This window comes from Lithobates pipiens, unplaced genomic scaffold, assembly GCF_037356315.1.
Source record: "Lithobates pipiens isolate NorthernLeopardFrog02 unplaced genomic scaffold, aLitPip1_a1.2 Scaffold_16, whole genome shotgun sequence".
Taxonomy (NCBI): domain Eukaryota; kingdom Metazoa; phylum Chordata; class Amphibia; order Anura; family Ranidae; genus Lithobates; species Lithobates pipiens.
Window position 1 is genome coordinate 537,013,748 of NW_027507748.1, and position 23,025 is coordinate 537,036,772.

General features: G+C 41.9%; 1 protein-coding gene across 1 annotated transcript in view; it reads right to left on the reverse strand.

The window, feature by feature from the left end:
* HTR2A (5-hydroxytryptamine receptor 2A) overlaps nt 1–1,494 on the reverse strand; it is a 187,493-nt gene extending 185,999 nt beyond the window's left edge. The window contains exon 1 of the mRNA XM_077483254.1: nt 1,369–1,494. The gene's annotated coding sequence lies outside the window, so the exon portion shown is untranslated. The remainder of the gene's footprint in view (nt 1–1,368) is intronic.
* Nucleotides 1,495–23,025: the final 21,531 nt, after the last annotated feature.

Genomic DNA, 23,025 nt, shown 5'->3' on the forward strand with positions numbered 1-23,025 from the left:
TATTGATGTACAAAAATCAAAAATGCGCTGTTATACATTTATTTTTGGTGGAGATATTATCTGTTTTATTGATTTACTATTACTTAGAATTTATGGTAGGTAGGTAATTTATAGAATAGCATGGTATTCTATTTTGCAAATTTTGATTACCGTACATCTATATAATTTAGAAATAATACTTATGCCAGACACAGACAGGCAAATGCTTTAGAGAGAATGATAGATCATAAAGCACTGGCTTGGGTGTGTGTTTATCATACAAGCTATAAGCATTTTTTATTTCCAAATTTTTTATTTCCTGTTCAGCTCACCTGTGGATGCAGTGTACATATAGCGAATAGTTTATTGCCTTTTCTCCATAGAAAAAGAAAGGGACATTGGCACCTGCTTACATATGGATTTTTATTCACTTGGAAAATGTATCTGTTTAATAGCAAGCATTCCCAACCATTAGAAGCATTAATTATCTCCCTCTACATAAACCATATGCAATCTGATAGCTGTAAGTGATGCTTCACTTGGGTACATCATTTGCATTATCTTGCCATGTATGGTCACTTGTTATTTCATTGTGATGGCAATGTAAACATAGCTGGTTCTAATTAAAATAAAATATACACTGTCAAGTCTAAACTAACCTTCTTATACATAACGTCAGAGAACGTGTCCTTTCACTAATTTTTCCACTGTTAACGCCATAAATTGTCTTTGAGGCTACATACATCTAACTACATACATGAAAACTGTATATAAGAATCAGAATATAATATTTGTTTATTTATTTGGGTTCAATGCCAGTTAAGTTTGATATGTAACATCTGGCAGACTTGATTATAGGCATGAGTGCAGAAAGACCTAAGGGTCTGTTAGCTAGCTTGATCAGATGACATTTGTAATCGGCATGTCAAATTTCAATGCTAGCATTTTATGGCATGTGCCTATGTTGCGTGGTCAGCAGTTAAAGCCAACAGCTTAACATATGTAAATGCAATATTGAATCACACCAAAAAAGTCACTTTGCTAATTAATCAATTACAAACTATCAGCAGTAATTATATTTGAAGTCCATTTCATTGACATGTTGATGGTTTATTAAATATTTATTGTTCTGGCATTTTTATATTTTAATGTGTGGCTGTGAGCTAAACAACTTTGTAAATATGTATTATCTATATTGGGCCCTTATGCTTAAAGATTTTTTTTTTTATTGTACAGTGAAATAAATGAAATTGTTAATTTCACCTAGCAGCAACAAACGTTCAGGCCCCATTCAGATTTCTGTTTAAAAATATATGTGTTTTACCCTAACTTAGCAACAGAGTTGTAAGTGGAGCCTACACTTAAACTTCCAGAAAATAAAATACTCACATTTAAGTGAGCATCCTTCAGGGAAAATTCCCGGGAACAATAGACCATATATAACTCCTTTATTGCTATATGCAGACGATCAGTCAGAAATGAAGGTGAATGTGGATTGACTCCTGACAGCGTGCGTGACAGGGTATATATATATACTTTACCAGAACATGACAGCATTATTTATTCTGTAACTATACATCACATTACAATAAGTTAATAATTAACATAATTGAAACCTAAGTTTTGATCATGGGTGTTTCCATGTCTCGGTGTCCTGCTGGTGTTTCTAAACTCTTAATTGGTTTATGACCAAGAACCAAGATGAACAAACATGATAGCTGTGTGATAACTTGTCATAACTCTATCGAGATCAATACAGCAAAGTTCCCCAAAGTCTAAATATTATTATTACTAGAGGTTCTTGTTGTATAACATAAGCAATATTGCAAACAGCAATATGGATATTTTTTCATTTAGTGTCTACATATAAATAACTATAATATGTTCAAAAAGAAGTAGTTACAAATATCTTCAGCTCCAACAGAACAAAAGACAATTACTGACCAGTATTTGCTAAATAAGCATTAAAGTGGCATTAAACCCATTAATATATTGCAGCTTACCGGTTCTCAGGTGTGATGAATGTATTTGTTTCCCTTTTTAGGCTTTCTTTCTACTATTTTCATCTGGTGATCCAGCCAGTAAGTCGGTTGTTTTTCAACAGAAATTCTCTCTTGCAGTTGCAGAGATGAGACAGATCATTTAACACTGATAGGGTTGCTTACAATGATCATCTTTTACTCATTTATGTAAAACCTTTAACAAAGCAAATGAGAAAAAGATGTGACCTGACAGAACCAGCAATGGCAGGCCTCCACCCCTAGTATTTATACAAAAAAAGAGAGAGAAAAGTAGTGCGACTTTAAACGAGGCGTGTCATTGCGAATGATGATGAGTACACCCCTCACATTTTTCTAAATATTTTATTCTATATTTTCATGTGACGACACTGAAGAAATTACGCTTTGCTACAATGTAAAGTAGTGAGTGTACAGCTTGTATAACAGTGTAAATTTGCTGTCCCCTCAAAATAACTCAACACACAGCCATTAATGTCTAAACCGCTGGCAACAAAAGTAAAAAATTATTATCACAATCACATTAGGCATTCCATAATCTTAAAACATGTTATATCAATGCATTTTAGTATAACTGTATATATATATATATATAATCAAGAAGACCAGCATATAAAATATAATAATAAAATATATAATATATATATATATATATATATATATATATATATATATATATATATATATGTATACAAATGATCATGATTGGTATAATGAATGCAAAGTAGATAATACAGATCACCATATAAACATAATTCGCAAGATAAATTCATAAGTTACTCATACATCAAATATACAGGCGATTTCCCACCATTCAGTTGCGCATAGTTACATAGTAGGGGAGGTTAAAAAAAGATAAAAGTCCATCAAGTCCAACCTGTGTGTGCGCTTTTATGTGTATAATACATTGTATATCCTTGTATGTTGTGGTCGTTTAGGTGTCTATCTAATAGTTTTTTTTTAAATTGTCTATGCTCCCTGCTGAAACCACAGCTTGTGGAAGAGAATTCCGCATTCTTACCACTCTTACCATAAAGAACCCTCTACGCTGTTTCCGGTTAAATCACTTTTTCTCAAATTTTTTCGTGAATAGAGTCTTTTTAAAAGTTTTATCCCTATTGAGGGGTTACCAGTACTGTATTTGTACATTGAAATCATATCCCCTCCTAAGCTTCTCTTCTCCAGAGAGAATAAGTTCAGTGCTTGTAATCTTTCCTCATAATAACTAAGATCCTTCAGTCCCTTTACTAGCTTTGTTGCCCTTCTCTGTACTCTCTCCTCTCAGGACATCCTTCCTGAGGACTGGAGCCCAGAACTGAATGGCATACTCCATGTGCGGCCAGACCAGAGTCTTGTAGAGTGGGAGAATTATCATTTTAGCTCTGGAGTTAATTCCCTTTTTAATGCATGCCAATATTCTATTGGCTTTGCTTGCAGCAGCTTGGCATTGCATGCTGTCGCTGAGCCTGTCATCTACTAGGGCCCCCAGGTCCTTTTCCATCCTAGATTCCCCCAGAGGTTCTCCCCCTAGTGAGTAGATTGCGTTCATGTTTTTGCCACCTAAATGTATTATTTAAAAATTGTCCACATTAACCTCCAACCGCCATCATATGACATGATGGACTTTGAGTGGGGATATCTGAATGATGCAGATAAAGGAGAAAAAATAGAGAGAGGGGCGCCTCTCTTTTTTCTCTTTTTTCTTCTTTTTTTCTCCTTTATCTGCAGCAATCCAGGAGCTTGAGTTTCAGCTCTTTGAAGGTGGCAGCCCTGCATGCGGATCCATCCCCCCTCTCCATCCCTCTCCCCCCCCCCTCTCCTCAGGAACTAAAGAACATTTAATTTTCCTTTTTTGAACTTGACAAAGTAGTGCATTCCCTGCACTCACTATCATATGTAATTTTAAAGACTTTTTTTAAGTGGGAACCTAATATCTTTGATTTGCGCCAAATACTTGTCTTATATCTGAATGATGCCTGTAGCTACAGCCATCATTCAGATATTGCTGTTTTCAGCCGGCGATTCCCTACACCATAAGAATGATCATAGCGGCTGTTCCACTGCTCGATCGATCTTACGGGAGGCGGGAGGGGACGTGCCCACTCCCGCCGCCCTCCGGTGCTTCTACCGACTCACCGATACGATCGGTGAGTCGGACAGAGGATCCGCCGGCCCCGGTAGTTGGAGTCTCTATGATTGTCAGAGGCCGGGCGCGATGTTATGACATCAAACCCGGCCTCTGCATTCAAAAAAAGGCTCCGCTTTGGCTGGGAAGCCATGATCGGTTTATTTTTATTTTTTTATTTCAGGCTTCTCAGCCTAATGATGAGATGTGGGGTCTTACTGACCCCATATCTCACTGTAAAGAGGACCTGTCATGTCATATTCGTATTACAAGGGATCAAAAAATTTTTTTTTCAAAAAAGTGTCAAAATAAAAAAAAAGTATAATTAACAATAAAAAAATTATAATTTTAAAGCGCCCCTGTCCCTGTGTGCTCGCATGCAGAAGCGAAATACATACGTAAGTCCCGCCTGCATATGAAAACGGTGATCAAACCATACATGTGAGGTATTGACGTGAACGTTGGAGCGAGAGCAATAATTTTGTCCCTAGACCTCCTCTGTAACTCAAAACATGTAACCAGTAAAAAAAATTCAAGCGTCACCTATGGGGATTTTTAAGTACCAAACTTTGGCGCCATTCCACGAGCGTCTGCAATTTTGAAGCATGACATGTTAGGTATCTATTTACTCAGCTTTTGTTCGTTTTTAAAGCACAAAACTGTTTCTTTCCCCCAAAAAAACACGTTTGAAAAATTGCTGTGCAAATGCCGTGCGAGATAAAAAGTTGTAACCAACCGCCATTGTATTCTCTAGGGTCTTTGCTAAAAAAACATATATATATATATAATGTTTGGGGGTTCTATGTAATTTTCTAGCAAAAAAAATGATGATTTTTACACGTAGGAGAGAAATGTCAGAATTGGCCTGGGTGGCAAGTGGTTAAACCTCATTTGCCATGTAGTTGCCCACCCCATCAATTTGTTCAGATCTTCTTGCAAGGTTTCCACATCCTGTGGAGAAGCTATTGCCCTGCTTAACTTAGTATTGTCCGCAAATACTGAGATTGAGCTTTTTATCCCATCCTCCAGGTGATTTATGAATAAATTAAATAGGATTGGTCCCAGGACAGAACCCTGAGGGACCCCACTTTCAACATTGGACCATTCCGAGTACATCCCATTTATCACTACCCTCTGAGCTCACCCTTGTAGCCAGTTTTCGATCTAGGTACTCATCCTTTGGTCCATGCCGACAGACCTTAGCTTGTATATTAAAAGTTTGTGGGGAACTGTATCAATAGCCTTTGCAAAATCTAGATACACTACGTCTACGGGCCTTCCTTTATCTAGATGGCAGCTCTCCTTCTCATAGAAGGTTAGTAGATTTGTTTGTCAAGAGCGATTTTTCATGAATCCATGCTGATTACTGCTAATGACACAGTTTTCATTGCTAAAATCTTGTATATATTCCCTTATCATCCCTTCCAAGATCTTGCATATATGGTATGTTAGGCTAACTGGTCTGTAATTCCTAGGGATATATCTTGGTCCTCTTTTAAAGATTGTTGCTACATTGGCTTTTCTCCAACCAGCTGGTTCCATACCAGTCAGTAGACTGTTCGTAAAAATTAGGAACAACGATCTGGCAATTACTTGACTGAGTTACTTAAGGACCCTCAGGTGCAAGCCATCTGGTCCCCAGGCCTTATTTATGTTACGTTTTTCAAGTCCGTTTCTGATTTTATCCTCTGTTAAACATGGTGGTGCTTCCTGTAATATGTCATGAGGATAAACATTGCAGTTTTGGTTACTGAAGCCCCCCGTTTCCCTCCCGATGGCAAAGGTTTTGAATTGAAGTTGAAGTCACAGGAAGTGACGTAACGCGTAGGATACGGAGACCGGAAGTGACGCTTGCACCTGAGCGGTTCGCTTGAATTGTTTTTGCTGCTAGCATTGCCTGACTCACCCCATTTGTTTGTGAGTATTTTAACCTTTATATAAAATAGTGACGGTTTTTAAACTTGCTACACTATGGTTGCGCTTATATTTGTTCTTTGAGCCATACTGGAATATATTGATGGAACTCACATGGACGGAGATCTGAGAGTGGTTCCCTGAAGTTCCCCCTCCCCCCCCGACTCCTGGTGTATCTTCGAGGAGGCTACTTATACACTATATTTTATATAGCGGGGAGGTAATTACCCAGTGTCTACACTAACACGTGGATTCACCTGTGTAGAAGAAGATTCGTTATGCACTTTATAAGCACGGAGTCACTTTATACTTAGATTTTCACTGGACTGTGTTCACTTAGTTTACCCATTGTGGGTGTTCTAATTACTTTGTGTTTATAATATACACTTAGCATTTTTTATGCAAATTTGTTTCACAATTAGATTATTGCGTGTGTTGAAATTTTATTTTATATATGCACTCAGCACTTTTTGATACTAAATGTGTTCTATAGGCACAAGATGCACTTAGCACTTTGATATCCAATCTTATGTTTACTGTTTATACACAGCTTAATGCATAGGAGCACTTTAATTAGAGGTTATACCATTTTCCACGTTGTGTTTGGGTATTTCCATTTTTGTATTCGTTTTATTTTTTTGGGGTTGTTCTAAGCTGTCCAAGATAGTTATACTCCCCTTAGACGAAATAAGTCTCCTTGAGTTCTGACTGAGTGCTCCATCTCCCTTGGAAGCGCAACACTACTCCCCTTTTTTTCTCTACTGTCTAAATACATGAGCAGGTGTCTCATGAAAGTGTTTGCAGCATCCAGCTAATCTGAGTATTGCCCCCCAGTTCCATATAAAGCGCGGGAGCCCATCTAATATTTAAAGGTTTTGAATACATTTTTCTCCTTAGTCATCGGGAGGGAAATGGGGGGCTTCAGTAACCGCCGCCGGCGCGCTACCGACCCACGGCTGGGCACTTAAAGAGCAACGTACAGGTACGTGCTTGTGCCCAGCCATGCTATTCTGCCGACGTATATGTGCAGCAGGCGGTCCTTAAGCGGTTAAGGACCCTCAGGTGCAAGCCATCTGGTCCCAAGGCCTTATTTATGTTACGTTTTTCAAGTCTTTTTCCGATTTTATCCTCTGTTAAACATGGTGGTGCTTCCTGTAACATGTCATGAGGATAAACATTGCAGTTTTGGTTACTGAAGCTGCCTGTTTCCCTCCAGATGACTAAGGAGAAGAATAAATTCAAAACCTTTGCCATTTCACCATCCTTTGTAACCAGAATCCCTTCATCATTCTTTATGGGGCCAATATGATCTGTCCTCCTTATTTTACTATTTATGTACTTAAAGAATTTCTTGGGATTTTACTTACTCTCCTCCGCTATGTGCCTTTCGTGTTCTTAGCCGCTCTGATTACACCATTACATTTCTTATTGCATTCTTTGTACAGTTGGAATGCTGATGATGTTCCCTCAGCCTTGTATTTTTTTGAAGGCCTCCTCCTTTGCTTTTATATGAATTTTTATATTGGCGTTAAGCCACCCAGGACTTTTATATATGTAGCTCTTTTAAATGTATTACCCTTTGGGATGCACTGGCTAATACCCTTATTTAATATGCTCCTAAAGCACACCCATTTAACCAGTTCAAACTGGTGTAAATATCTAGCTTCTATGTAAGTGATCTCCTCCAAAAATTCAGGGTTCCTTCCTATGGCATAGGTGGGAACTTGGAAAAATATATGTGTAATGCTATGACAAAGACAAAGAATTTAAAATTATACGTGTCACCATATAAATCTTAAAACAAGGAAAAATGTATTCCCTAGTGGTGAAAGAACATAAACCACATTTAGGCGGTTAAATAAACCTTTGAAATACAAATATAAGTGAAATATAAATAAATAAATAAATAAATAAGTAATAATCATTCATGAATAATGGGCGGACTCCTTTGCAGACATCACTGTTTTCTCCATTCATGTACATGCAGTTTTTGATATCTTCAAAATGTGAGTTTTTTTTATGTCTATTCATTAAAAAAAATCTTGTGACAATATTACGCTATGTTGGGCTTTTGCTTTTATGGTTCTATGTACGAGACCATTACCTCATCTCTCACTGGATATTAACAAATTTCTCGCCTATTTGACATGGTGGTGCAAGCTGAGTTCGTGGAGTATCTAAACCTATAGGGTGAATTCCATATATAAGCATACATGACTTGGGTCCAAGTCTTCCGGTAAGCCTCCCCCAGTTTCACGGTGGTGGTGGTGATGCATGTATGAAGAGTACACACACTTTTTTGAAAGTTGTTTTTTGGAAAGTTGATTCTTCTACAAATTAATTACTGGAGTTTACAGTTTGGGACTTATTTAGCACCTGCACATTTTTTCTGAGAATTATTCATGAATGATTATTACTTATTTATTTATTTATTTCACTTATATTTGTATTTCAAAGGTTTATTTAACTACCTAAATGTGGTTTATGTTCTTTCACCACTAGGGAATACGTTTTTCCTTGTTTTAAGATTTATATGGTGACACGTCTAATTTTAAATTCTTTGTCTTTGTCATAGCGCTACACATATATTTTTCCTTTTCCATTTATGCTTTTTTGTCTAGAAGCTGTGTTGGCGATTTGATAAAGTTTATCATCACAGCACAGTATATACCAAAACACTATTTACATAGGTGGGAACTTGCCAGAAACCACTCGATAATGCTGGAATTTGGAACAGGCTTCCAGTTCATTACTGAAATCAATGAAAACTCTGGGTTAGCCTTCATGCCTGACATATCTCAGTGATTTATGAGTGCCAGTGCTGCATGCCTTGGAGAGAAGGAGGAGGGATAGAGGGGGAGTGGTCAGGGAACATTTTAGGAGAAGAATGGCTGTGCTACACCGGCTCTGAAGTGGCTGAATACAGTAAAAATGGAAAAGAGAGTAGCACATGAGTCATATGTCCTGAGTCTGACTTTGTTGCAGCCTGTTGGAGTAATTGGTGGTGCCTAGATCCTACATTTTACATCAAATGCAGGCCAGGTGCAGTGCAGAGTGTAGAGTGCATTTACAGTGTGGGACACTGAAAGGCAAATCACTGCTGCTGTATTGGTCAGGTGTGGTGCAAAAAAAAAAAAAACTTGCTGTGTATTATTTTGTTAAAGTTCCAACAGAAAATGGCTGCCCAAATGTGCATGGACGTGTGGGAAGTAAGTCTCTCTGGCTGGAAAAAAAAGAAAAAACCTTTCTGTGAAATGAAAGCATTCTCTTAAAGCAGAATCAAACTCTCTCAATCAGTGTTAGTTTTGTTAAATCCTTATGCTGTTAGCATTAGCAACTAGATAGAAAGTTATATGATATTTATTTGTTTCAACCTGTTTTTACATTTCTTCACTTGCTTCCTGGCTTCTAGCCTTGGTCAAAATTATTTCATACATCCTATTAGTATTTATGGGATTTTTTAAAATTTCATCTAGAGGAGGAGTTTTCTCAGCTAAGCACACCCTCTCCCTGCACTCAATTTTTATACAAAATGAAGCATGGAGACATGGAATGATGGGCGAGTTTGCTTTGAATATTAAAAATTTATTAAGTTGTGTTTTCAGTTTGTGGTGCTCAAATACAGTTTAGTTTTGCTTAAAAAAATGAATGCCCTGGCTTGTACAAGTGGATGGCACTGGCAACTTAGTTCCAGGGCTGCAATGGTGTTCCAGTTCTCCGTGGCTTCTATTGGTTCTTTACAATCTACATCATTCAAAAGAATAGCCATTTATGTCTCCAGCTTGGGTCATGAAACATTGATGGCTGTTGTACTCTGTTGTCTCCAGATGAATGTGCTTCATAGAAAAGCATCCCTGGGCAATTGAACTGTAGCTTCCATGCCACCCTTCCACAATTATTCCAGTAAGGTAGACCCAATTTGCAAAGGTTACAAGTCCTTACTTTAAAAGTTCCTGCATGTGTGGTGGTGAAATGTTTTTTTTTTTTCATATAGCGTATAGATCATCTCTGTTTATGTAACAATAAGTTCAGAAAATAACCAGTTTATGGATCCATGGATTTCATGAAGTACACTTGGATTTGGTAATTTCATTCCAATCTCATCATGTCACACATTGCTATGATAACATACGAAGTTTATCTATAGTGAAACGCACCATTGCTTCCAAGTCTCCTTTACATGATAAATCACAGACAATTCTTATGTAATATATAAACAGTGCTGAAATAAACAGGCTGCTTAAAAAGCATGAAAATCAGTACAGGGTATTATATATATGGAAGATTTTATTTATGTGGCCATATCCATTTATATTTGCTCCATAAGTGGTACCGGGTCTGTATTATTAATTTGTATCATGAACCAGTCCTGGATGTATGAGGATTTGTATCTCTAGCACCACATCCCAGTTTGTTAGTAAGTATACAATGCAAAACAATGGGTATTTTAAAGGTGCTGATTAATACACATGTATTGGTAAAATCGAACCATTCTTTATTTAGTTTCAAACAAAAATATTAATTAAAACCAAGAATCTCATTCTGATCATAGTTTACTTATTCCATGTTACAGTAGATGCATCAATCTCGACATGTGTTGTTAACAACTAGTATCAGAGGGGGCGGAGACACCGGGTGGCCCCGCCCTCCGGTAAATAAGAACTGTCAGAAGAAGAGAAGCGTCACACAGAGGGAGCCTCCGATTGCACAGAGCGGCCCAAGAGCGAAGAAGAGACGCGGTGGAGGAAGATGCCGGACGAGAACACCAGAGCAAGAAGAAGCGGATCGGAGGAAGGAGTGGATCGGAGGAAGAAGAAGATGGAGGAAGAAACTGAAGGATGAAGAAAAGAAGAAGGAAGAAGACCAGAAGAAAGAAGATGAAAGAAGACTTTCATAAAGGACTTGTCAAAGACAAGTCTCCTGTAATTTTTAACACTTTTGTCACTTTTTTTGGTAAATGGTAGGGGTACTTTCGTATCCCCTTACCATTTCACACAGGGGGGAGGCCGGGATCTGGGGGTCCCCTTGTTAAAGGGGGCTTCCAGATTTTGATAAGCCCCCCTCCCGCAGACCCCCACAACCACCGGCCAGGGTTGTGGGGATGAGGCCCTTGTCCTCATCAACATGGGGACAAGGTGCTTTGGGGGGGGACCAATGTTGAGGGCATATGGCCTGGTATGGTTCAGGAGGGGTGGCGCTACCTCGTTCTCCCTTCTTTTCCTGCGGCCTGCCAGGTTGCATGCTCGGATAAGGGTCTGGTATGGATTTTGAGGGGGACCCCCACACCATTTTTTTTGGCGCAGAGTTCCCCTTAAAATCCATGCCAGACCTGAAGGGGCCTGGTATGGATTTTGAGGGGGACCCCCACACCATTTTTTTTCGGCATGGGGTTCCCCTTTATATCCATAGCAGACCTGAAGGGCCTGGTATTCTCTTGAAGGGGAACCCTTGCTGTTTTTTTTTACATTAAAGTCGTGTTGTAAGTCGCGCTGTGGTTCACACTCAAGTCGTGTCCAAGTTGCCTCCCAAAGTCACGCTGGAAGTCATGTTTCCCCTGTGTGAATGAACTGTTATGATACAAGTTCAATAGACACAGATTGTTATTGTCAGAGTCACGTCAAATCTCCTATCTGTATCGAACTGTGTCAAAACGAAAACAAAAATAAAGCATTTATTTATGTCGGATCTTTTTTTTTTCGGATTCTGTGCTGCAATATATTACATTTTTGGTTTTTGGGTTCATATTGCTTTAAAGTGGTTGTAAACCCTTACAAACCACTTTGACCTACAGGTAAGCCTAGATTAAGGCTTACCTGTAGGTCCAAAAAATATCTCCTAGACCTATATGGTTTAGGAGATATTTACCCGAAGACAGCCACCGCTGTCTACGGCACATGCGCCGTAGACAGCGGCGCGCAGGCGCACTGAGCAGGCCGCAGGTCGCGGTGATATGCCGTGAGTGTCGGCTCCCGTGCGCATGCGCGGGAGTGACATCATCGCGGCTCCGGCGAATCACCAGAAGTCGCTTCGGGATCCATGGCAGCGGCAAAGAGAAAGACGGAGGACCACTTCGGAGGCTTCGTTCTCAGGTAAGTTATTCTTAATGAGCTAGTATGCTATGCATACTAGCTCATTATGCCTTTGCCTTACAGGATGTGTTTTTTATTTTTTTATTTTTTTGCCTTTACTTCCTCTTTAAGTTCCTTTAAGTATCCCTGTCTAGTGGCACAAAGCAAATAGCTCAGACCTGGAAAGGAACTAATGTTCAAATGAACAGATCAACTGATATTTATTATAACCTAAATAAGAAATGCATGTGTACTGACCAGAACAGCCAACCAGATTCCAGCTCATTAATATAACTGTTATTTTTAAGGAGTGAACTAGCTCATACAGTTTAAATAGCATAACTTAGCTCCATACAGGTAGGCCATACCTTCCTAATATATAATTCTCTTGAGTCAATGGGCCTAGCGCATCAAATACCAGTAATGTGATAATATTCCTAATCTAATCATCGCCTAACCCTATATTAAAGCTAATTTGAATAATCTAAATCAATTTGATTCATTAAAAATCTGTATAGACAAAATGACATGAAAGGCAAATCAAAAGCCACCACCATATGTTTCACTCCATCTGATTTTATTGTAAATTCTAAGCAAATGCCTGGCTTAAAAATAACAGCGTAATTGTATGGCCTGTCCAGTTCTATACAAGATTTACACAGGATTTGCAGTGGATGCTTATTTTTTATTTTTTTGTCTTTCTGGACACGTCACCATTTGTCATATAGATATCAGCTAGGCACACCAAATATACTGTATGTACCTGTATACTTTAAGATAAACGGGAGCCATGCATACAGCCCAGTGGAGTCACAAAAAACTAGGTCTCCTTCTAAAATCAACAGCTTAGTGCTAAAGCTCTTTAAACTTCTCCATTTCTCATGCTCAAAGAGAAAATCCTGTGATGGCTTTGGAACTCCCCATAAATGTTTTTTTTCAGTCCACACGTTTAAGTGTTCTCACACTTTCCCTGCTGGTTCTTAGCAAGAATTGCTACTATACACTTCCTTTATAGTCTGTCCTTAAAAATAAACTAAAATCTACACAGTCACAGTTAAGAGAAATAAACCAAACCATTTATCTACAGAAAACTAGTCTAAAGAATATAAACAAGGAGTGTGTCAACCTCTTAACCATTAACCCTCAGCACGCACACAAATTTACAATTGTGGCAGTTTTTCCACATAATGTATACATGGAGTGTTGTCCAAGTCATATTCCATCAGCCCATCTTGGACACTGGGCTACCAGATGACCTAGCTAGTGACAGGACCTTGTGGGGTCTTCTATTAACACCCCAGTTCCCGGGAGCATTAGGTGGTGGGGTGCTTTTGCCAGAAGTATTATATCCCCAGGCAGCCATACTGAAGTCATCTGCTTAAACCTGGGCATGAAGGAAATGCCTTCTTGCATTCTTAGAAAAGTGGCCAGCACATCCACCCAGTCTAAATCAGACATTTCCTTCCTGGTGGCAATCCACTTAAAAAGCACCAGATATACTTTAACACTGTCTGCTGTAGTAAATTTTTTGTAGGGCCCACTGCACTGCCTTCCTTGGGTCAACTGAAGTACTGGAACTATCTTGGAGCCTTCTAACTTGTTGGATGAATGTGTTTTTTAGGACTGCAATTTGTCTAGCCAGCAAGCAAACTCTTTTTGTGCAGCTACTGCTGCCTACTAATGAGGGATATGCACCCACTGCTGTTGTGCCATACCCACTTAGAGGTCGGTTTATATATTGGTGAGTGCCAGCTGCTTGGCAGGCTTCTCCATCTCTTTTTTTCTGTGGTATTTAAAATTCAATTCTGTGGGTTTCATGGCAACATAGGAGATACATGCACTCATCAATCCGCCCCTTGCGCCCTCCACCAATTGTAGGGACCAGGAAGGAATGATGCATCCAAAACACAGTTCTACAAATGTAAAGTCTGCTTTATTTGCCAGCAAATGCAAAGAAAAGGCTTTTTTTTCAGGACAAACATTTACAAAGCGAACACAAGCTATTCAGTGCAATACAAGTTTTCAGTACCACAGGTACAAGGGACACTAGCCAGGACTGAGTCCAAAACAAATATAGGTTTCAGGCTGCCCAGTTTAACAGCTTTTTTCTGGGATTCAGGCATGTAAATTAGCTCCCCTACTGATTCACCACACCATAAAAAGCATAGAAAGGGAACGTGAGTGAGGGTGGTGTAAAATTGGTTGTTTGCTTTTAGTTGCAAACATCGGACCATTATAGAGCAAATATGAAATATGATAAGGGAGTTCTGAAGAAGCGTATGTGTCATCTGCATAATGTATACATAATGTATATTGAGTAAACTATGAATTAGTTTGGTGAGCAATACACCTGTGACATATTATATGAACAAAAGTACATATGGCTTCTTTTTTTGGGCATTTAAAAAAAATGGGAATAATGTTCATTCTTCATACAAATACTAGTGTAGAACACCCATGGGTAAAGCTAGGTGAATAATTAGCTTTGATTCTGCCTGGTTCTGGTGACATCCCAGTTTCCCCATGAGACAGTAAAATAGGAATTGCGAACAATATACAGCTTTATTCAGCAACTGGAAAAGACGATCATTGTTAAAGAATATGCAAATGTTATAGCCTACCACAATTTAAAATCTGAGCTTTGCATTTAGAAGTATGGTTAGCAATACAGTACATATATTAATGGAAGCTATGAACTATGTTACAAGCTTTGTACATAATGCTTTTCTCAGTGAGAATGGAATATATATGGATAATGTTTTCTGATTTCATTGAATATCGTTAATGCAAATCTGTTAAATTTAAAGCAAGGTCATCATGTTGTGGAGGAAACAGACAATGCAGAATAATTTTTCATTTATAAAATTATTCTTCCATTAGCTTCTGCAGTTCTGCTCAGTATACTGCAGGTAATAATTATTCAGAATGGCAAGGGCTTTGCAGCATTTGTTTTTGTTTTGTAACATTATCCCAGACACTTGCAGCCTATGAAAGACACATTGTAGGTTTAAAAAAAGTCAGAACTGATACTCAAAATGGTAGGTGCCAAACCTTAGTCTTGGGGGTAAGAAATAAGGTGAAATACTTTATCCCTTATTCTGGCACCATTTCTTCTTGCTGAACAAGTGGTCTCACAAAGCTGCCTCTTGCTACCGCTAGGCTGGTCACGGCTCTTCAATATTATTTTGTACAAAGCAGGACCAGCAGTCCTGTATTATGCATGAAAACACCAAGGGCCTGAATCGCCTTCCTGCCAATCAGGAAGCTGGTCTGAGACATGTTTACTGATTGACCGAAAAGAGAAGCATTCCAATTGCTGCCGAGGAGGAGGGAGGAGGGAGGAGATGGAATCCGCCGAGCACGCGAAGGGGAAGCCACCCGTGATGCCTTCTGCCAATGATGCCCGCCATAGGTGGGGCAAATGCTCCGGACCCAACCAACCAACTGGACTGGGTGGTGGGGGGTGTCTTCTGGGTGCACCGTTTACTGTTCCCCCTCCAAAAAAAGTACCAACAGCCGCCACTGGTGAGGATAGGGAGTATTCGTTACTTTAACTCGAGAGTGAGCAGCTTAAGGTGAAAATGCTGTTCCTCCATAGATACAGTACAAATGTGCTTCCTGAGGACAGGAGGTGTGTTGCTGGCAGGATCACCAGGATCCCTAGAAGCATTGGCGTTTACAAGAGTAAAGTCGCATACAGTCATTCAAATGTATGGCAGGCTGTATGCAGTGCCTACGGCTCCCTGGGCATGGGAAAACACCCATAATTTTACTCTGAGCATATTTTCTGCCTCTCTGTGCTCGTGTGCCTGACCTTAGAGTCTTTATGGTCACTTTTGAGGTTTTTTTTCAGAATGAATAACTTCACATTAAAAGCAGCTAGAGAGGTCAATTGAGGCTTGTTTTAAGCCCCAGCATCCCCATAATTGGGTCCTTATGCCCAGAGGGCAGCAGGGACTGTCTGATCCTATGACCAGTGTGGTTGGCTGTCAAAGTGATCAAATGATTGAGAGCTGTACTTTCTATATGCTTTATTTTTAAAATCAATAAAAATCGATTGATCAAAAAAAAATGATTGAGAGCTGGTCCTGCCAGCTCCAGATCATTACTAGAGACTGGGAGTGTTCTACAACAAAACAGATATCTTGGCCTTTGGTGGATGCATATGTAGCCCCCCTGTGTACAGTAGGTAAATTTAGTTGGGCTCCTTTCGTAGCCATAGAAGTTGGGGTTAATTTGTTTAACATTAGTTTGGCAGCACTCCAGGGGCTGAGTCTCTGTTGCCTCCCCCTGGCATCAAGAACTGCTGTTAAGTTCTATAACTTAGAGGGTGGAGAGATAAAGTCTGAATATTTATGGTGTCTCCTCTCCTTTATGGCCCAGAAGGTGGAGAGACAGCCTATAAGTACTCTGGAGTCCAGGTTCCAGTTGCCTGGAGGGGACTCCAATGCTGGGGGGATCTGCCCCTGGGCAGAAGACAGAAGAAAGGAGCTCAAGAGGAAGAGGGAAAGGGAGAGAGAGCAGGAGAGGAAGCCTCACACCCTTTCAGCCTCAGCTAGGCTTAGCTGAGACTCCCTGGCAGCCACTGGGATCCATCCAGCAGGAGGCTTGTTCAGCAGTCACCACATGAGCTACAGGATCTTTCAAGTGGACTAAGGAAGTAGCTTCAACCACTACGCCCAGAGCCTATAGAGGAGAAGCAGCCAGGTGCAATACCCAGCTAGCTATCTACAGGGGAACAGATTGGAGCTATGCAGAGCCAGCATAGCTACCCTACACATTTTGCGAGGGGATCCAGAAGAGAACCCAGATGCCTTGACAGTTTCCAAAGAAGGAAAAGACCTGCGTTCAGTGTTATTGAAGTTTTTTCTTTAATAGCTCTGTGATTTTTGATAGCAGAGACAGTTTCAAGTCGTCAAATTATGTTCAAATACAGTTCTGGGTATCCCATATCTTCCCATCCCCATCCATGTTTATTCCACAATTAACTAAGAACAACTAAAAACACCCTGGACTGGTTTTTGACTGCTAAGGGAATTCCTGAAAATTCCTGTTACCTGACTGCTTGCAAAAGGAGGACTCAAAAATCCAGCGGTCCTTAAAGGGGTAGCCCTACACATATGTGTAGCCTGTGGGCATTAAAGCCCACCCTCTTTGCTGCTGCTGATATACATTATGTGAGTGGCAAAAGGGTTAAAACTCTTTCATTGTCTGTTAAGAATATAAGTGTAGCACCTCCTAGCGTTAGCCGGCTAGAGGTGATATTTTTGTTCAGGTATAGGTAAAATTGTGCAGGCTTGGCTAGCAGCCAAACCTGTCTGTGTTTTTTTCTGGGTTGCGAAGAGATCCAGGGAGAGCTGGATGACTCACAGGCAGCATCACTGAGACCTCCCCCCTATTTCTAGAATGTACTGGAACCTTCTGGAAAGATGGAATGGGAAATAAGGTGGAACTGCCTGGAGTATTCTGATGCCCCCTAAAATACTCTGGGTCAGCCCAGCTGAGGAGGAGCATTCGGGTGGAAACTGGAGATGTAGTGTTAGGCTGTCGTAGCCTTTGAGGGAGCTCCCCAGTCTGGGGGGTGGGACCTGGAGCCAGGGCTCGGGTGCCGATGGGACCTTCTGAAAAGCACAGAGGTGTCTTGGCTAGGAGGCACTGGGAGCAAGGAAAGGACAGCAGGAGAACACTGCTGAGCAAGTTTTTAGGAGCAACAGGAACAGCTAAGAGGGCTAGTAAGCATTGTTGCCAACCCCCCGAAGTGAAATTTACTGGCAGAAAGACAAAATTTGCAAATGCCACCAATTTTGTAGTGGCAAAAAAACATGAAATGTACTGGCAAATCCACATTCTTTACTGACACTGCAAGAAAGTACCTAAAAAAACTGTTTTTAGCGCTCAACAGTGCAAATATCAATACTTGAACTATAAACACATAGTTAATGTTATTAGCAATGTGTTTATGTTAAATAAAAGTCAAAAAACATATTTCTCAATTTACATGAAGGTTAGGTTACTGTAACCCAGCCAGCACAGAGTTCCCCCTTACATCAGAGTCTGCAGGATCCCCTTTTATAGTGCAGAGGAACACTGCAGATCATGATGTAAGGGGGAACTCTGACATGGAGGGGGGCTCTGGTGAATAGAGGCCACCTTCCACAGAATGAATACACTAAGGTAAGGGGAGGTTAATAATATAGGGGGAACCTTTATATCATGTCCCCTTACATTATTGTATTCACTTCCCTCCTTACATCAGTGACCCCCCCCAGACTGTCCTGGTGGCACTGTCACTCTCAGGTGCACCGTGCAGGGCTCAGTCAGACGGCTCCAGCTTGGCAGCTCTGGTTTTATTCTATAGTCTCCTCTCCACAGTCCACACACGTCTATCTCTTCCCGTAACCCCCATACCTGCGACACTCCCATTTTTGACTCCTTTCTAGGATCCCCCTCAGTGACTGCAGACATGATAAAAGACAAGAGATGGTCAGAGGCTGCAGACATGATACAGGAGGCGGACAAAGGCTGCAGACATGATACAAGAGGTGGATAGAGGCTGCGGACACGATATAGGAGGAGGACAGAGACTGTGGACACGATACAGGAGGTGGACAGAGGCTGCAGACATACTGCAGGAAGTGGACAGAGGCTGCGGACATACTGCAGGAGGTGGACAGAGGCTGCAGACATACTGCAGGAGTTGGACAGAGGCTGCGGACATACTGTAGGAGGTGGACAGAGGCTGCGGACATACTGCAGGAGGTGGGCAGAGGCTGCAGACATACTGCAGGAGGTGGACAGAGTTTGCGAATATGATAGTGTCCTACTCACACCCTTACAGCAGCCTCCTCCTCTGTCCACCATCATATTAGTTCTCCACATCATCAGTGTGCTGTGTCTTCCTCCTGTGCCCCTTTCATAACCAAAGTGCCATTGCCTATAGCAACCAGCGGCAGGTCCCTTTCAAGTTCAAGTTATTGCTGCCCTGCCTGCCCAGTTGCCCCAACCACGCCTGGGATGGACACTTGTGCTTAATCCTTCGATTCAGTGAACTTTACTATGTGCAGTCACCCATGGCAATCATTGGAAAGTCAAGTGTGCCTGGAGATGTCTACTGTTGCCTGGGGTGATTGGGGGTAAGCCAGCAGGTGCCTGCGAGAGGGACTGTTCTTATTGTGTTCCCTTCAGTGAGACATGGGCTAAAAAAAATAATTTTTGCTACCAGCAACCACCGTGAAAGTCAGCGGCCACCTGCTCCCAGTTGCCCAGGCACAGTCGGTGCTAAGTGGCATGTCCAGACAAGTTCTGCAAGGCCTTAAAACTTCAGTTACAGCCATGGGCGTGGGTAGAGACCTGCTTATCAGTTCTGCAGGCGCCAGCCCATCTGGAAACTTAGGGGTGGAGCTATGCCCCAGAGAAAATCCAGTGTACTCTTCTAGCAGAGAAGAGCAAGATGGCGGCGTGTGCTTGGGTTGTTTCCAGCGCTGACCTGACTGCCTAATCTGCAGGGGCGGACACTGGTGGACACCGGTGTCCAGTTGGAGCACCTTGGGGGATCAAGGGGATGGAGCGACTGTGCCTGCTGAATCCCGAATGCCAGATACTGACCATGGTGGTCAGTGGCTGGGTATGATGCAAGCATTGTGATGAGCTCCTCACCCGGCTAATACCCAGCCAGCAGGGGCCACGGTACTACAGGATGGACCTGCAATCAGGATTGTGCAAACTATAGCTGCGGAAGTCCCAGAAGGCCAGAGCAGGCCTTGGAACCCCTGAGCAAGGCGGGGTCAAGTCTGAGCCTGGTGACTCCCCTGTGAAGATCAGCAACATGGGAAAATAAATATCTGCTGTGGCCTGCAGCCTGGTAGGAACCAGACAATGTCCCTGAAATACTCCCTAAAATACTAGCTGCTTATATGTGCTCTGCCGACCCCAACTGGAAGGAGCCAGTGCAAGAGGGAGATGTGCCTACAGGTGAGCCAGAAGGGAAAATGGAGACAGGGCCATAGTTTGGGGTTCCCCAGACTGCAAGAAGAATGTGGGTCACTGGAAGAGATAGAGGATTGGTCGTTACACAGTAGCTCAGAGGAGGAATGGGATATAGGAGGCTCCCTGGTCCAGGAAGAGATCCAGTCTGAGATGTTAGACATGCCAGATCTTGCTATAGGAGCTGCAGGAACCCCCATCAGTGCAAGAAAACTTTTTTATAACAGACCTTCCACCACCCATACCAAAGCAGTTAATTTCAAGCAACAGATTCCAGTGGGAAGTTCAGTGCAGAGTTGCTTTGGAGTGGGGCCTGGACTAACCATATGTCCCTCCTGACATTATGGATGTCATTAAGAACTCCCAGGAAGAGTGGGATGATGATCTGGTGTGGAAGTACATGCACATCCCAAAGCCTCTGTGGGTGCCAGATTGTGAGGAGACCTGGGCCAGGTTTCAGGACATTCGAAATAAACAGAGGCTGGGGAGGAAAATCCACAGAGAGTGGTGGTCATGAAAGCAGGACAGCCTGCGAGAAGCCACCCTGTTTCCATCAGAAAAGCCACTGGCAGTATAAAGTGACTGCCTGACCCTCACTTCGAAGCCTGAAGGACTTTTGGCAAATACAGCCCAGACGTGGAGATTAACACAGGGACATCAGGGAGATGGCTGTCTGTGTTCTTTGGCTTTTTCTGACTACATTTTGGGACTACATTTGGTAGGATGACTGTGGTATGAATGTGATGGATGCAGCCGTGGCCCCGTCTGTTTGTTTTTAATACAATTGACAATGTTTTTAAATGAGTTTGTGATATTTGTAAAACATTTCCTTTTCATTTGGCATTGTACTAATTAAAATAGTGGGTATTTTGTAATAAAATTGATTTTGCGTGTGTTCGTTGGTGACCTACTTTTGGAGATTTTCCTTTTCTCCTATTTTTTGTACATTTGGGACTAGGCCGGCCTGCCATTTTGATCTGTACCAGCTGGATGAACACTTACCACTGTTGGACTTTGGGTAAGGCCTAGGTTCTGAATTGAACTCTTTCAAGGAGCCTGATAGTCTGGGGAGAACCAGGAACGCCAAAGAGAACTATTCCTTTTCATTTTTTGCTTTTCTGTCAGCAAGATCATAACTCCCTGTTGACAGAACCTAAGAGAAGAAAAATGTTTGTGTGTGTTTTTGATGTTGGTTTCTTTTTGTCAGCAGGATAGTACAGAAATTATGTAGTTAGTTGTTAGTGGTAGGATGGTGTTCTTTTATGTCTTTCTGTTGCAAGTCTTTAACATGGATCATCCTGCTCCAGACAGATTTGAGAATTCTTACAGGCAGAGGGCTTCCCTTGAGGGGAGCTGCTCTGGCCCTTTGTGTACAATGTTGATATTGTTTGTGTTAGCTACAGGGACCTGAAATTCCCCAGCCAAGGGATTGGCTGGACATTAGTGGGGGGGGGGGGGGGGGGCTTGAGTGTAGCACCCACTAGTATTACAAATGGGGGACTCAAAAATCCAGTGGCCTTTAAAGGGGCAGCGCTACACATATGTGTGGTGTGTAGGCATTAAAACCCACTTACTTTGCTGCTGCTGATATACATTATGTGAGCCGAAAGAGGTTAAAACTCTTTTATCGTCTGTTATGAGTAAAATTGTGCAGGCTTGGCAGCCTGAATGTGTTTTTCCTGAGTTGGTAAGATTCACAGGCAGCATCACGAGACCCCCCTATTTCTAGACTGTACTGGAACCTTCTAGAAAGATGGGAGGGGAAGTAAGCTGGAGTATTCTGAGGGTCCTAACCAATCCCCCAATTTGGGCTGACAGGGGGCACGCCCCCTCAAATAATCTGGGTCAGCTCAGCTGGGAAGGAGAGTTTGGGTGGGAGCTGGAGATGGAGTGTTAGGCTGTCGTGGCCTTTGAGGGAGATCCCCAGTCTGGGAGGGGGGAACTTTGGGCCCGGGCTTGGGTGCTGACGGGACCTTCCCAAGGTGTCCTGGCCAGGGGGCACTGGGAGCAAGGAAAGGACAGTGGGAGAGCACTGCCGGGCAAGTCTCCAGGAGCAACAGGAACAGCTAAGAAGGCTGGTGAGTGTGACACACAGTCAAGAGGACTGGGAGGCACGCCTGAGAGGTCTGGGATGCAGCAGTCTGGATGGGTGCAGAACCAGTCAAGAGGACTGTGGTGGCATGGGCAGTAGAAAAGGGCATCTGCAGCCAAGAGGGCTGGCAGTGCCTGAAGAGGTGGTACTGGGAGTAGTAGCCAGATGTAGGACAGCTAGCAGTAAGGACTACCATTTTTTTGCTATACCATAGGGGCCCACGGTCCCTGCCTGCAAAGGGCATTTGCTTGGATCTGACTGAGCCAGTGTCATATCCTCACATCAGTGCTAGCTGGTCCTGGGAGTGATAGTCTGCAAGCAAGTGTATGTGCTGGAGATCAAGGAGAAGAGGATATGTATATACACTGGAGTGTATATAGTTAAGTACCTACCAATTTCCTTCAATCAAGTGGGCATACCATATGCACCTTATCCTCATCCAAGTTTTATTCCCCTAATAAAGCAAAAAAACACAAAGTTGCAAGGACTGCTTCTTGAATCATTTGTGTGCCATGCTGTGCAGGGTGGGAGGCGAATCACATTCACTAGTGGCCCTTGTGGGGGGGGGGGGGGGTGTAGGGCTACATTTAAATAGCCTAATGCCCATAGTCTGGGCACCGATGAATCTGTACCTTTGAATGCAAGCAATCAATTTCACAATGCCGCTACATTTTCCTCCTCAGAAGTTTACCACATAAAGACAATGTTTTCAGTGATTCAGTGGCCACAGGCAGGCTGGTGTCACTGACATGTTGATGGAATTGTTATTGGATGAAAGCCAAGGTGGATTATTACTTGCTTTGACAAACAGTGTTTCAAGCAACAAAAGTAAGCTATTGTTACTGA